Below are 14,901 nucleotides of genomic sequence, written 5' to 3' on the forward strand. Positions count from 1 at the left end.
GTCCAAATTTGAGGTAACCAGGGCATGAACAATAGTCTTCTGTGGCATCACCAGAACCAGATGCAATATCCTCCTGAGGGAGTTTAAGGTACCAAAGCAGCTAGCCGAGACTGCTTTGACCTACAGTTCAAAAGACAAGTGAGGGTCAAATGTGAACCCAGATTCCTCACACAAGAGGAGGAAATTGGAGGAGCCCCAGCCTCTTAGAGCTATCAGTTGAGAGAATGGGGGTGGGGCTTGATAGAGGCAAAGAGAAGAATTTTATTTTTTTCAAAATTCAATTTAGGGCGGCTCTCACCTATCCAATTGCCCAATGCTTTCAGGCAATTCTTAGAAGAACTGAAAGCATCAGAGGCCTTATCAAGGGAAGAGGTGTGGCGCCGCGGCCAGGGCGACTGACACCGAACGCTGGGGCTCACGTTTCGATCCCTGGCTCTGGCGGCAGGGGTCTGCCCAGGATCATGTGACTCTGGGCAATAGCTTGCTTAATCTTCCCAACGGCCCCCAGCGCCGGGATGCCTCCGGGCAGCTGTGCGCTTTGCAAATACTGGATTTTTTTTTTCATCCAGGAAGGACAGAAAGTGCTGAACGTCATAAGCACAGGAAATCACTTTTCAGCCCCAGGCTTCGCCCAAGTTAGCCTGGGCCCCAAATACGCATTGAAAAGAGTGAGGCAAAGCACTGGGGGAATCCATATTTAAGGGTCTTTTGACCCGAAGTAAAAGGAGCAAGAAAAACAGCCTTAGATCTGTCCTCGAGATATGATTTAAGCCAGGACAGATCTTTACCTTGAATTGCAGTCTTCAACAGCCTATGCAGCTGGATAGAATGCAAGACCGTGTCAAACGCTGATGACAAATCCAATTCTACAACCGTAGCCGATGCACCCTGAACCAGATTAGACTTGATAACCTTTGGAGACCCCCAGTAAGGCCAACTCTGTACTGTACCCTAATTGGACACCCGAATGCGTATCATGGAAAAGGGAGTTTGATTCCAGAAAAAGGGAAAGCTGTCTATTAGCCACCTTTTCCAGCGTTTTGGCTACTGTGGGAGGAATTGAAAGTGGTCTGAATTTGCTAAGAGTTTTCGGGTCAGCATTAGTTTTGTTAACAGTGGTACCAGGAGGGACTGTTTTCACCCCTTCAGAACAACAGCAGACTTCCGTGAAGCGTTCAGCAGTTTGTTCAAAATGTGGTTAACAAACAGCAAAGCTGATTTCAGGATTTCAGGGAGGCAACAGTCTCGGGGCAAGCTGAACTTGCAGATGGAAGAACGTATAGGTCTAGATCTTTCATATATTACTTAATCAGGTTGTCACCCTATTTAGGGACTCACATTTCTGACAGAAGAGTGACTTCACAGAACTAACTTAATTTTGGGAGTTTTTAGGGACCAGTTAAAGGTGAATTGCTAAATTACCTTTCTTGCTGATTATGGACCACACACATGTCCTAACCACATCTGTTAGATTGATCCAAATCTTTTAAGAGAGGAAAGTGCTTTAATCCTGTGGGCTCGATTCACAGAACTAACTTAAGACAAATTCCTAAATGTACTACTTTTGGTATTCACAGAACGTACTTACTACTTTTGGTGGGATAGAGCCATGTCTTCAACTTCTTCCTGAACTGCAGCAAGTTCTCCATCTGCCTGAGTGCAGTTGGGAGTTTTTTCCAGGCCAGTGCTGTTGCAATACTAAAGCCCCTTCCTCCTGATTTAGCTCTTTTAAATCTAGACACTCTTACCAGCTTAGCTGATGAGGAGCGGAGGATACGCTAGGCAGCATACTTTAAAACGGCTGCTTAGAAACATGTTGTGTTTGGTGTCAAACACCTTGGAATCCTACCTCCTGCGGGGGAGGTATGATTCCACCCTTCTAGAGGGACTTATGTGAAACACCGGTACACCCGGTACCAGCTTTTTTGACCTGGGCATCACAAAATAGATGATGCCAGGCACAGACACAAGTCTGCCCTCCTGCTGCTGAGCCAAGCCTGACAATAGGTTTCCTGTCACAGGGAGGTGTGACCACCTCCCAGAGAGGCCATAGTGTATTGGGGCTTGGTGGATGCACTCTTAGAGTGCCAGAAAGTCTGCACTGGGGGCACATTTGGTGTCCCTGTGCATAGTCCAGCTCAAACCGGTTGCAGGAGCCATTTGCTCCTGCTCTGGTGTGAAACTGGACAAAGGACATGGGTGTAGCCACCCCTCTGTCCTAACCCTCCCCTAGGAGGGTCCCTAGAGTTAGTCCAATGCCTTCCCTGGGTATAAAGTGGGAAACCTGACTACAGGACTTTGGATTTTAAGTCAACTAAACTCTGCAAGCAGAAACCAAGTACTTCAATGGTCTACACTTCGCTGGATGATAGAAGAATCTCTCTTGAAGTAAAGGAGTTACTCCCCTGCATCAGCAGGCACCTAAAAGCATCTGACCGATATGCATATCCTGAGCTCCTGAGGACTCTGAAGATTTCTGCAACACAGGAGGTGGGTTCCCGAGCATCTCTGAGGTCGATCTGCTCTTTCAGCAATCCTTAGACCTGTATCCCTCGTGGGGACCGTGCAACCCGAATCCCTGTGCACTGAGTACTTTTTCAGCAGCATTTGCTTTTTGGCAATCCCCGAGGTTGTGCAATGGACTACTTATAGTCCCAACCCTGAGCAGTATTTCCATTGACGATCTCCAGCCTCCACTCCACGAGTGCTCTGTGGGCTGGTGCTTTGTGATTCCCTTCGCGATCGTTGGTCTTTTGGCCTGTGGGTCCTAGCGAGGGTCACTTTGATTTGCCTTGGGCTTCCCTGGTTCCAGATGTGCCCTTACTCCCCATAGTTTGGAGAGTTCCCAGGACCTTGCTGGTCCTCACAGTACGATTCCAAAAGGGGGTGGTGATGGACAGAGTATCTGAATTAAACAGAACACTCATACCCAGTCAAAAGATCAGGTCTGGTCCTCACAGTAACCTGTTTCCTCTGCCGGCATGGGTTGCCTTTGCCAAGGCTTGTTGATGTTCAATCCGGAAACTGACCCCTCAGCACTCAACAGCTCACCTCCAGACTTTGGTCATCGTCAACGTCTCTTGTTCCCCATGGCTGCAGAGTCAAGCATCATATCTTCACACCTGAAGCTCCCGGCATCGGTGGGCATTCATCTATCGAGCCCCTGGTCACCCTGAAGTGACCCAGACTCTGTCCCCTCTGCTTTCAGGTTCTTATCACCTCAGATCTAGGCTTGGATTCCACCAGACAGTTTTCATCTTCCCGGCAGCACCACACCATTGAAAACGACAAGGGTTTCCGACACCACTTGACCCCTATGCACCCGGCTCCTCTGGGATAGGTAACACGGGTACCTCAGTACTCACAAGGGGGCTGGCTTAGAACCTTGCATATTCCAAAGGGTTTGCTTGAAGTCCTCTCCGAAGTGTCCTTGAACTGTAATTTTCCGACCGTGACTTTCCCATAGAGTTGTACGGAGCACACATCTATGTTCCCACACTGCCCCCGCCCTCCATGGGCTCCCAGTGTCACTCCTTGGGTGGTTCCTTGGGGACTCAGCGATTCTATGTGCTCTAGGCACTATGTCTAGTGAAGTCATTGTTGTTATACCATTTGTTTAGTATATGGTTCGGTCTCCCCCCTGGAGCCTGCTGTGTATTGTGCTATTTACTGTTGTTCTATTGATTAAGTAGTGTGTGTTTTCTGCTCTAATCTAGTATAGGGGCTAGTAGAGAGTGTTTAGTAATAAATAACACTTGTGTGGTTCTCCTTTCATTTGAGTACTCAGGAGGTTGTGCTCTGGTAAAACAAGCTGCTGTACACTCCTTCAAGACTTAGCCTGAAGGGAGCTCTCCATAGCTACCAATAGGATAGCTTTCATAAAGGTTATCTTTGACCTCATACATCATAAGGGTCATTTGGACTGGTGCAAGGTGCCCACTTTAACTAGTGCACAGCATATACCAGCCCAATATCTCACACTCAGCCTGGAATGTATAGAAGTATGTCATCTGCGTAAAGTGTGTCATCCTCGTAAAGCATAATTCTATCCTTATGATTGTCTCCCCAGTCCGGATCCCTGACCTGTGCATCTAAGTGGAACCACTCCACCGGAGGCTCAATGATAAGGGCGAGCAATAGGGGTGTGAGAGGGTAACCAAGTCTGGTGTCTTTCTATGTCGAGAGTGGGGCCAATAATGGGTTATTTAATCTCACTTGTGCCCAAGGGGAGGTATAAAGGGTATTGACAAAACAAATATAATGAGGCCCAGAATACATTTTATAATACAATTAGCATAAAAGGCCAATGTACCATGTCAAAAGTCTTCTATATATATAGCAAAAGTAGGGCAGTTGGGCTGTGGAAATCGTGCACATGTGAGGGTATAATGTTGAGGTGCCGGAGACAATTATGAGCGCTCTTATTAGGCGTAAAGCCATTTTGATCATCATGCAGTAGTGTTTGGACGACATTATGTAATCTCAAGGCTAGTACGTTTGTACAGGATTTAGTTTCGATATTATTAATTACTGAAATTGAATTATAGAAGGCACCGAGTTGTGGGGACTTTGCGGCTTCAGAGTAACTGAAATAACCACCCCTCACAAGAAGTCAGAAAGCGTGCAATTCACAAAGGCCCCTTGAAACATCAACTTTAAATGCAGAACAACCAGAAAGGTAGATTTCTTGAAGAATTTAATAGTACACCCCGTGGGACCTGGATCCTCCCTTGACAGTGCCCACACTGAAAGATCTCTTATGATGGGATTTTGAAGTTTAGCAGGAGGAGGATTTACACAAAAATATAATATTTCGTAGTAATGGGTGAATGTCTCTGTAATATCTGTACCCTCAGTGGATACAATCGAAGGGACAATTCTTGACATATGGCCTTTGTTTGGAAGCCAGCACAAAAATTCCCAGCCTGGTCACCCACTTCATACTTTGTGAATATAATTAACCTGTCCATCCAGTAATATGAATCTTCTGCTTTAGTGTGGTTCTCGGATGTTTAAGGAGTTGAGCTGCTTTGGTATGGTTTGCATTCACCTCCCTCTTTTCTACCTGAATAGTTTGGTCTTCTAGGTCAGTATTCTCCCTCTTCCAATTTTCGAGCTTACGCCTAACCTGAGCCATGATATTTCCTCTAGTCACTACCTTGAATGCTTCCCAAGCTGTAACTACTGAGGAGACTGAACCCGCAATAACGTAAAAATAATCTATGATCTTATTCTGCAGATGTTTCACAAGAGTATCATCTAACATTCAAACTCCATTTACCCTTCAACTCCCATTGTCGATGTCAGGAGGTTTATAGGACTGGTGAATGATCGGAGAACCCACTGGAGAGAATGACATGTTTACCTTTGTCGTCTACATGAACTATCTGAACTGAAAATGGGAAGGACCTACAGAGGCAAATGGAGAATGGCGACCCCTGTGGACCACAGAGTAAATCCTGGATGATTGACATGCGTGTAAACATCCTACCCAAGAACACACACTTTGTACCTAGTAAATGAGTCTCCTGAAGTAACAGGATATCAGGGGTGTGATGATCAACAAACAACATAAATGCCCGTCTCAATTTTTAGTTTTCAAACTATTATCATTCCTTGACTTTATACTATATCCCATCTCACAGTCTGACATCTATCATTAGAATCAAAGTGATCCTGTACAACTCGCGGGAGCATGTGCCTGGTAACACAAAGAAAATGAAACCCTGAAGAATCTAAACTAAAATCCATACCCCTAACACCCCCACCCTATATTTCCATCCTAGAAGCATCAGTCTCCCCAAATCATATGTAATAATCACATGTGAAACTCAATGGCAAAAAGTGAAAATAGAAACAAGCAAGCAAAAGGATTGATGCACTTTGAATGAAGAGTCCCTTTTCTTTTCTCTTTCAGGAGCTTTGTATTGTGCAGAAAAGCTGGACATGAAGTCAGTCCTTTCATAATGGTCTCTGTTGCCACATGCGTGTTATTCCCCCTGAACCCCTGGGTATGGTGAAGACTATCTGCAGCAGGAGTAACCTCTACCCCCAATGACTTACGGTGTGCTAAATTCTTTGATGCCACCTCAGTTTATGTAGTGTTATTTGCGGGTTGAAGATATTTCATCAGACGTCCTTTCAATCCCCCGGATGTGTCAGCTGAACACATTTCAAAGGAAATATCTTGACCCAGCACAGTGGAGCAGAGGTCCTATCCTTCACGCCCATTTGTGACACTAAGAGCATCTGTGAGAAAGTGCCTCGTTTGACATGGTTAGCCCCTGTTGTTTGCTGCCTGGTTTTGATGTGGTTTCAATTTGAGTGCACAGGGTCTCCAGTGCCAGTGCTTTTTCCCAAAACATATCCACAATTGGTATGTCTGCCCCTGTAAGTCCCTAGTTAATGGTACCCTGGGTACCCAGGGCCTGGGAGCTGAAGAGGGTCCCCTCGTACCCTCCTCAGTGGGACCATGCCACTGCCCTTGCAGCTTGCATGCCCCTGGGAGAGCGAAAACAACAAGGTTGACATGGCAGTCTACCTGGGTGCCGTGCCAGACAACACTGCCTGAAGGTATAGGTAAGTCACCGCTCTAGCAGACCTCACAGCCCTGATGCAGGGTGACCTATACCACAGGTGAGGACACATCTGCTCGAGCAGATATGTCCCTACAATATTAGGGTCCATTCTTTAATATTGTAAGTGCCAGTGAAGCCAAACGGAGTACATGGGCTGGAAACTCTACAGCTCGATTTCCACAGCACCTTGATTGCTTCCGTGAACACAGGGGTGTTTGGTGCCAAACTACTACTTTCAATATATCCACACTAATGCCGCTGTGAGATTTATTATACCATGTACTCCTCAGAGGGCACCTCAGAGGTGCCCCCTGAAAACCTACCAATCCTGCTGTGGTTTCTGACCGGCTGTAGGCATTTAGCCACCACCAGACATGTTTCTGGACCCCTGGGTGGAGAGCCCCTGCTCTCTTGGACCAGAAACAATGCACATCCTGGGCCAAGGTGTCACACCTCCTCCGCCAGGATGTGCCAGTGCTCAAAGGGGAAGCTTCAAAGGCCTGCCTCCTTTGTAATATTCAATCCCATGCCTCTGCTGCTAACAGAAGATGGCAGCCTCCGGTTTACACCCCCACTTCATGTGGGAAAACCGGTGGAAAAACTTATGAGAATAAGAGATGTGCCCACCTCTGCCAATCCACCCCTCGGGTGGGGGAGGTGAGGTTTGGCAAATCTTTCAGTCCTCACCATCTTGAAGATGGTTAGACCCGCCAATCAGGCATAATTGAGGGTGTAGTCACCCCAGACAAGGTGCCAATTGGCCCTACCTGCTATTCCCCTAAAATGCCCCTAAATTTAGTATTTAGGTGGCTCCCCAGACCTGAAAATTGGATCTGCGAGGACATAAGAAGAAAGAAGACGTCCCTGCAGAGAAGACTGAATACGATGACTGCCTTGGCCCCATCCCTACTAGCCTGTCTCCAGCTTCTGCGAACCTGCAACCTGTCTTGTAGCAAGTGACATCTGAAAACCCTGGGAGGACTGCTGCCTTTGAAAAAGACTCCAATCTCCCATGGACTGCGTACCTGTCCAGAAGAAAACAACTCCAAGTGCTCCGGATCCAGCTGGAACCGCGATCCCTGCACGCAATGCCCACGGCCCGAGTCTGAGTGGCCCACCTCCCCAGTGAAGTCTCCCCAGTGATTCAGACCTTGAATCCAGTGTTGACTGACTGCTCCTGACCTCCATGACGATGCCTCTAGACTGAATCCAGAGGCTCTGCCTGATCGTGACGGGCTCAGGTAAGAAGACTTGGAAGTTGAAAGGCACCCCTGCACCCGAAGCCCCTGGGCCATGGTGAGCTGAACCAATTGCGCCCCTATGACACCCGGCCTCCCTACTTACCTCTCCTGTAGTTGGTCTCCCTCTTGCAGCCTCCGGTGAGATGCCTGCAGCCTGTTTGTCAAAAGCTCCAAACTCCATTTAAAAGCATTGGGCACCCAACGCTGATGTAGCATCCAGCTGCCCTCTGCCCCTGGTGGTGTATGCTTGGTGCTGCTTGGGTCCCCTCTGTGCTTGTGCTAACCCCCAAAGCTTAGCCTCTGCCACTGATCCATTTACCTGCAAGCAGTGTGGCTCCAGGCACCCCCAGTCTCAATTGAAAAGCATTGGGCCGAACTCTGACTCTGACCTCTACATTCGGCCGCCCCTGTGCTACTAGTGGTGCAGTTTTGGTACTCACCTAACCCGTGCTCCTTGCTGACCTTTGGGCCCGAATACTGGATTTGTAAGTGTGGAACTTACCTGTTAAACTGCATTATTGTTTTCACCAGAGGGAACATTGAACTGCTTCAAACATATTCTAAACACCAACTTTTGAAAGTGAAAAGTATTTTTATTTAAAAAGTGGTGTGGATCTCCTTATTGAGCCGTGTGTCCATTATTGGTCAATGTTGCGCAATAAATGTCTTCCACTCCTCTGTGTGAGGCCTAAGGCTGCTCGCCCGCACACCCACTAATAGAGCACTTTGGGTTTTACATTGAGCCCTGTACACTTTTGGGGAACCCCTGATCTCTGTGCATGGAATGACCACCTAGTAAGCATACCATATACAAAGCCAGATTCATACAGCTTCAATGTACATTTTGAAGGGCTTCTCTTAGTGAACGCACCTTGGCACAGAATTTGACTCACTTTAGTCAAATCCAAGAATCAGCAGAAACATAGAGAGCGCCTTTAACCACTTTCTCCAGGAAACATAAATGTTACTTCTCTCTCAGAAAAGACAGTATGCTCTATCGAGGGCAATATAGTTGGAGAAACAGCACAGCGTGAAAGTTAAGAGACTGCAGGTACTCGTAGGAATGCAAGTGAGGAACCACTTTGTGACCATTGTAAAGTTCAACAACACTGACATTAAGTGCAATTAAACTGAAACAAACATTTCATATCTTTTTGCAGAGATCAGCACTTTTCTGGTCTGAATGCTGGTAGCATGGGGAACATCCTTTACGACGCAGATGTTACCCCGCGCTACCATTACGACGCATCTCTTACAACGCAAGTCGTAACCACGACTTGCGCTGGAGGGCGCTCAAGGACAAGGAATAGTTATTTTACTATTCCAACACCTTCCCTACTATCCACGGGGACTGGTGTTGGAATAGTAAATTAAACTATTTCTAAGTCCGCACCCTACAGCGCAAGTCGTGGTAACGACTTGCGTTGTAAAACACGCGTTGTAACGGTACGCGTGGTACTAGCCCGCGTCGTACCGTCATACATCCGGTAGCATAGCTTGGCAGGAACGTGTCAGGGTAGCGCCTGCAAAGACCATGCTCCTCCCCCTTACTCAGGGGCGCAACTAGAGCCAAATTTCAAGGGGGGAGGGGGGCTACAAATATTTTCGGGGGGGGGACTAATGCTTCCAGCAACAGGCTGAGTGGAGTTGCAGGAGCTCTAAGAAGGGGTGAAAAAGCAACAAAGCCTCGCTAACCATTAACAGCCTTTTAAAGACCTGTGAAGTACTCATGTGCGGTGGCAATAAGACAGACGCTAGACCAGCCGGGCTACAGCAGCTTAAAAACTGTCTGTGTGTGCACACAGGAAGCTGTCTCAGCCTGGGCTGACACCACGACAGGGAGAGGGGTGTGGTGAGGGGGGGCTGAAGCCCTTTGAGCCCTATGGGCGTTGTGTGCCTGCCCTTACTCCAAATGAGCGCTCATGTATGTGCTTCACAGAGCTTGAATCTTTTAGACTCTTAGGAGCCGAAATAAACTATCCTACTGATGGCCTCACATGAAGTGATTGCAAAAAAGAACAAGTGATGGACTGAATGTGGATCAATGTCACACACTCCCCCAGTCAAAAGATCTGGGCCCAAATCCATCGTTTTTTTGCACTCCACACCACCCTGGGTCAGATAATGGCTTTATGCAAATCAGCTCTGACCCTGTTGCCCCATGGGAACAGTCCAGTCCGAACTACAACAGCCATATCTTTCCCAGACCGGAATCAAGCATCCGAGGACCGGACCGGTTTCGAGGTAACACCTCTCTTCAGCCCGGCTAGCTTGACTCCAAGTGGTGTGGAGTGCCTGGGACCCACGTCTGGGCATCCCCAGCGCACTTAGGGCGGCAATTGCAAAAAAGAACAAGTGATGGACTGAATGTGGATCAATGTCACACACTCCCCCAGTCAAAAGATCTGGGCCCAAATCCATCGTTTTTTTGCACTCCACACCACCCTGGGTCAGATAATGGCTTTATGCAAATCAGCTCTGACCCTGTTGCCCCATGGGAACAGTCCAGTCCGAACTACAACAGCCATATCTTTCCCAGACCGGAATCAAGCATCCGAGGACCGGACCGGTTTCGAGGTAACACCTCTCTTCAGCCCGGCTAGCTTGACTCCAAGTGGTGTGGAGTGCCTGGGACCCACGTCTGGGCATCCCCAGCGCACTTAGGGCGGCAATTGCAAAAAAGAACAAGTGATGGACTGAATGTGGATCAATGTCACACACTCCCCCAGTCAAAAGATCTGGGCCCAAATCCATCGTTTTTTTGCACTCCACACCACCCTGGGTCAGATAATGGCTTTATGCAAATCAGCTCTGACCCTGTTGCCCCATGGGAACAGTCCAGTCCGAACTACAACAGCCATATCTTTCCCAGACCGGAATCAAGCATCCGAGGACCGGACCGGTTTCGAGGTAACACCTCTCTTCAGCCCGGCTAGCTTGACTCCAAGTGGTGTGGAGTGCCTGGGACCCACGTCTGGGCATCCCCAGCGCACTTAGGGCGGCAATTGCAAAAAAGAACAAGTGATGGACTGAATGTGGATCAATGTCACACACTCCCCCAGTCAAAAGATCTGGGCCCAAATCCATCGTTTTTTTGCACTCCACACCACCCTGGGTCAGATAATGGCTTTATGCAAATCAGCTCTGACCCTGTTGCCCCATGGGAACAGTCCAGTCCGAACTACAACAGCCATATCTTTCCCAGACCGGAATCAAGCATCCGAGGACCGGACCGGTTTCGAGGTAACACCTCTCTTCAGCCCGGCTAGCTTGACTCCAAGTGGTGTGGAGTGCCTGGGACCCACGTCTGGGCATCCCCAGCGCACTTAGGGCGGCAATTGCAAAAAAGAACAAGTGATGGACTGAATGTGGATCAATGTCACACACTCCCCCAGTCAAAAGATCTGGGCCCAAATCCATCGTTTTTTTGCACTCCACACCACCCTGGGTCAGATAATGGCTTTATGCAAATCAGCTCTGACCCTGTTGCCCCATGGGAACAGTCCAGTCCGAACTACAACAGCCATATCTTTCCCAGACCGGAATCAAGCATCCGAGGACCGGACCGGTTTCGAGGTAACACCTCTCTTCAGCCCGGCTAGCTTGACTCCAAGTGGTGTGGAGTGCCTGGGACCCACGTCTGGGCATCCCCAGCGCACTTAGGGCGGCAATTGCATAAAAGAACAAGTGATGGACTGAATGTGGATCAATGTCACACACTCCCCCAGTCAAAAGATCTGGGCCCAAATCCATAGTTTTTTTGCACTCCACACCACCCTGGGTCAGATAATGGCTTTATGCAAATCAGCTCTGACCCTGTTGCCCCATGGGAACAGTCCAGTCCGAACTACAACAGCCATATCTTTCCCAGACCGGAATCAAGCATCCGAGGACCGGACCGGTTTCGAGGTAACACCTCTCTTCAGCCCGGCTAGCTTGACTCCAAGTGGTGTGGAGTGCCTGGGACCCACGTCTGGGCATCCCCAGCGCACTTAGGGCGGCAATTGCAAAAAAGAGCAAGTGATGGACTGAATGTGGATCAATGTCACACACTCCCCCAGTCAAAAGATCTGGGCCCAAATCCATCGTTTTTTTGCACTCCACACCACCCTGGGTCAGATAATGGCTTTATGCAAATCAGCTCTGACCCTGTTGCCCCATGGGAACAGTCCAGTCCGAACTACAACAGCCATATCTTTCCCAGACCGGAATCAAGCATCCGAGGACCGGACCGGTTTCGAGGTAACACCTCTCTTCAGCCCGGCTAGCTTGACTCCAAGTGGTGTGGAGTGCCTGGTACCCACGTCTGGGCATCCCCAGCGCACTTAGGGCGGCAATTGCAAAAAAGAACAAGTGATGGACTGAATGTGGATCAATGTCACACACTCCCCCAGTCAAAAGATCTGGGCCCAAATCCATCGTTTTTTTGCACTCCACACCACCCTGGGTCAGATAATGGCTTTATGCAAATCAGCTCTGACCCTGTTGCCCCATGGGAACAGTCCAGTCCGAACTACAACAGCCATATCTTTCCCAGACCGGAATCAAGCATCCGAGGACCGGACCGGTTTCGAGGTAACACCTCTCTTCAGCCCGGCTAGCTTGACTCCAAGTGGTGTGGAGTGCCTGGGACCCACGTCTGGGCATCCCCAGCGCACTTAGGGCGGCAATTGCAAAAAAGAACAAGTGATGGACTGAATGTGGATCAATGTCACACACTCCCCCAGTCAAAAGATCTGGGCCCAAATCCATCGTTTTTTTGCACTCCACACCACCCTGGGTCAGATAATGGCTTTATGCAAATCAGCTCTGACCCTGTTGCCCCATGGGAACAGTCCAGTCCGAACTACAACAGCCATATCTTTCCCAGACCGGAATCAAGCATCCGAGGACCGGACCGGTTTCGAGGTAACACCTCTCTTCAGCCCGGCTAGCTTGACTCCAAGTGGTGTGGAGTGCCTGGGACCCACGTCTGGGCATCCCCAGCGCACTTAGGGCGGCAATTGCAAAAAAGAACAAGTGATGGACTGAATGTGGATCAATGTCACACACTCCCCCAGTCAAAAGATCTGGGCCCAAATCCATCGTTTTTTTGCACTCCACACCACCCTGGGTCAGATAATGGCTTTATGCAAATCAGCTCTGACCCTGTTGCCCCATGGGAACAGTCCAGTCCGAACTACAACAGCCATATCTTTCCCAGACCGGAATCAAGCATCCGAGGACCGGACCGGTTTCGAGGTAACACCTCTCTTCAGCCCGGCTAGCTTGACTCCAAGTGGTGTGGAGTGCCTGGGACCCACGTCTGGGCATCCCCAGCGCACTTAGGGCGGCAATTGCAAAAAAGAACAAGTGATGGACTGAATGTGGATCAATGTCACACACTCCCCCAGTCAAAAGATCTGGGCCCAAATCCATCGTTTTTTTGCACTCCACACCACCCTGGGTCAGATAATGGCTTTATGCAAATCAGCTCTGACCCTGTTGCCCCATGGGAACAGTCCAGTCCGAACTACAACAGCCATATCTTTCCCAGACCGGAATCAAGCATCCGATGACCGGACCGTTTTCGAGGTAACACCTCTCTTCAGCCCGGCTAGCTTGACTCCAAGTGGAGTGGAGTGCCTGGGACCCACGTCTGGGCATCCCCAGCGCACTTAGGGCGGCAATTGCAAAAAAGAACAAGTGATGGACTGAATGTGGATCAATGTCACATACTCCCCCAGTCAAAAGATCTGGGCCCAAATCCATCGTTTATTTGCACTCCACACCACCCTGGGTCAGATAATGGCTTTATGCAAATCAGCTCTGACCCTGTTGCCCCATGGGAACAGTCCAGTCCGAACTACAACAGCCATATCTTTCCCAGACCGGAATCAAGCATCCGAGGACCGGACCGGTTTCGAGGTAACACCTCTCTTCAGCCCGGCTAGCTTGACTCCAAGTGGTGTGGAGTGCCTGGGACCCACGTCTGGGCATCCCCAGCGCACTTAGGGCGGCAATTGCAAAAAAGAACAAGTGATGGACTGAATGTGGATCAATGTCACACACTCCCCCAGTCAAAAGATCTGGGCCCAAATCCATCGTTTTTTTGCACTCCACACCACCCTGGGTCAGATAATGGCTTTATGCAAATCAGCTCTGACCCTGTTGCCCCATGGGAACAGTCCAGTCCGAACTACAACAGCCATATCTTTCCCAGACCGGAATCAAGCATCCGAGGACCGGACCGGTTTCCATCACTGTTGTGTTTGCAATTACCGCTCTAAGTGTACTGGGGATGCTCAGACGTGAGTCCCAGGCACTCCACACCACTGGAATCAAGCTAGCCGGGCTGATGAGAGGTGTTACCTCGAAACCGGGCCGGTCCTCGGATGCTTGTTTCCGTTCTGGGAAGGACATGGCTTTTGTAGTTCGGACTGGACTGTTCCCATGGGGCACAGGGTCAGCGCTGATTTGCATATCGCCATTGTCTAACCCAGGGTGGTGTGGAGTGAAAAAACAATGGATTTGGGCCCAGATCTTTGGACTGGGGTGAATGTGTGACATTGATCCACATTCTGTCCATCACTGTTGTGTTTGCAATTACCGCTCTAAGTGTACTGGGGATGCTCAGACGTGAGTCCCAGGCACTCCACACCACTGGAATCAAGCTAGCCGGGCTGATGAGAGGTGTTACCTCGAAACCGGGCCGGTCCTCGGATGCTTGTTTCTGTTCTGGGAAGGACATGGCTTTTGTAGTTCGGACTGGACTGTTCCCATGGGGCACAGGGTCAGCGCTGATTTGCATATCGCCATTGTCTAACCCAGGGTGGTGTGGAGTGAAAAAACGATGGATTTGGGCGCAGATCTTTGGACTGGGGTGAATGTGTGACATTGATCCACATTCTGTCCATCACTGTTGTGTTTGCAATTACCGCTCTAAGTGTACTGGGGATGCTCAGACGTGAGTCCCAGGCACTCCACACCACTGGAATCAAGCTAGCCGGGCTGATGAGAGGTGTTACCTCGAAACCGGGCCGGTCCTCGGATGCTTGTTTCCGTTCTGGGAAGGACATGGCTTTTGTAGTTCGGACTGGACT

The sequence above is a fragment of the Lissotriton helveticus genome, chromosome 1_1 (assembly GCF_964261635.1).
Source record: "Lissotriton helveticus chromosome 1_1, aLisHel1.1, whole genome shotgun sequence".
Lineage (NCBI taxonomy): Eukaryota > Metazoa > Chordata > Amphibia > Caudata > Salamandridae > Lissotriton > Lissotriton helveticus.